Here is a 1,828-nt window from a genome sequence, read left to right as displayed (position 1 = left end):
ATCCCGTTTAGTACCTACACCTCTCTCTCATGTCCTCTGTGTGTGTGTGTGTGTGTGTGTGTGTGTGTGTGTGTGTGTGTGTGTGTGTGTGTGTGTCTGTCTGTCTGTCTGTCTGTATGTCTGTCTGTCTGTCTGTCTATGTCTGTCTGTATGTCTCTCATTTACTAGGTTGGAGCCTCACACAACTTCACACACACTCTGTCACTAACCTACATTCTCTGAATTTCTTTTGGGGCTTCTCTCAGGGCACAGTCGATAAATTTCTTGGATTTCCTTGAGGCCACAATGTGGTAAAGATCAGGGGACCTTGGAAACCTCCCATGAAAGGATTTTATCACAAAGTGGTTTGGTTTGGTTTGGTTTGGTTCTTGGGATAGGGAATCATCGCATAGCCCAGACTGACCTCAAACTGATTATAAAGCCAAAGCTGGTCTAGAACTCCAGATCTTCCCATAGCTGCTTCCCAAGGGCTGAGATTGTGGCTGTGTGTGCCCGATACAGAGTTTTCCATCAGAATGAAGTAGTATAGTGAGGTCACTGAAGGCATGCTCTGAGTTCAAATCCTGACTTGCCCTTTGCAGCTTCTGACTTTTGCACATTACTGATCAATTCTGAGTCTCAATCTCCATGAAAGAAATTCACGAAGTATTCACACTGGCAAAACTGCTGGAAGAAATGCAGGAGAAAAGTAAAAGTAAAAGTAAAGAGAGCCTAGCTTGGTACTCACAATGTCCAAAGAACTCAAGGGGGATTGTTACGATTTAGTCAGCCATGAGCATAATAAAATCCAAACTCAATCCCCACTCTAAAGCAAAAACCAAGAATGTACAGGGGGCACCTGGATTTGAACCAGGGACCTCTTGATCTGCAGTCAAATGCTCTACCCCTGAGCTATACCCCCAGTGACATGGATTTGATTTTATAGTGTATCTGTCTCTTCACATTCTGGTTCTTAAAGCCTCCAGTGACTCAGGGGAGCTATAATTAGGAGTGCTTCCTGGAAGGAGTCTGGGCATTAGAAGTTCTAAAGGAGATGTATAATGAAACAAGACAGAGATCTGGAGGACTAAGTTCACAGGGCCAAGAAAATCTCCTTTCAACTGTCCAGCATTCAACACTCCGTTTCTGCCTATTGTGTAAAGAAACCTCACTTCCAAGGAAAAAATCACCGGTTTCGACACAGCTGAGAACATTGATATAAGTATTAGTAATTGGATTTCTATCATGACCGTCTCAGATCCTGCTTACATGAATCCTCATTGCTCTCCACGGCCTCACAGAGCACAGCTCCAAGTTGGCACTTGAGAGATAATTGCAGCATTAAATTGACTCGGGGAAGAGTGTCCCAATAACGATTGGTGTGAGACAGCTGTCCGGAGCCATAACTCTAAGTTGATTTCTGTCCGATGAAAACAGATGGTCCGTGGCACTCTTATGTAACATAAATATTAGGTTATATAAAACATAACTTGCCTGAAACTTGTGATATTGTCTACTCCGGAAGGTCATTTGATTTCAGAAACAGAAATGGATGCTGGAGGCTCACAAGCAGCTAACTACATTATGGACCCCAGTCCCAACGTCAAAGCATCTTCTTAACCACACAAATGTGCCCACGATTCCAGCAGCCTGTGCTTCACGACCTCATAAACATCTTCTCCTCCCCTAGCAACACGCACAGGAGCAGCCTATGGAAATCTGATGCACATACCTAACGGAAGTATTCCTCCTGACAGTTTCCCAGACCATACACATTATTTAGGTCTTTCTAAGTATCTTAGTCTTTGGGAGTGGTCGGTCAATCAGTATGAAGGCTGTGGTGATCAGG

The 1,828-nt window shown here is 44.0% G+C and overlaps 1 non-coding gene across 1 annotated transcript; it reads right to left on the bottom strand.

Annotated features, from left to right (window-relative positions):
• Positions 1–829: 829 nt before the first annotated feature.
• Positions 830–901, bottom strand: n-TCgca47. The gene has a single exon. It is a non-coding gene; the product is annotated as a tRNA-Cys (tRNA).
• Between the last annotated feature and the right edge of the window lie 927 nt (positions 902–1,828).

This window comes from Mus musculus, chromosome 9, assembly GCF_000001635.26.
Source record: "Mus musculus strain C57BL/6J chromosome 9, GRCm38.p6 C57BL/6J".
In the NCBI taxonomy this organism is placed as follows: domain Eukaryota; kingdom Metazoa; phylum Chordata; class Mammalia; order Rodentia; family Muridae; genus Mus; species Mus musculus.
Note: the sequence above shows the minus strand (reverse complement) of the source record. Positions and strands in the feature narration are given on the sequence as shown.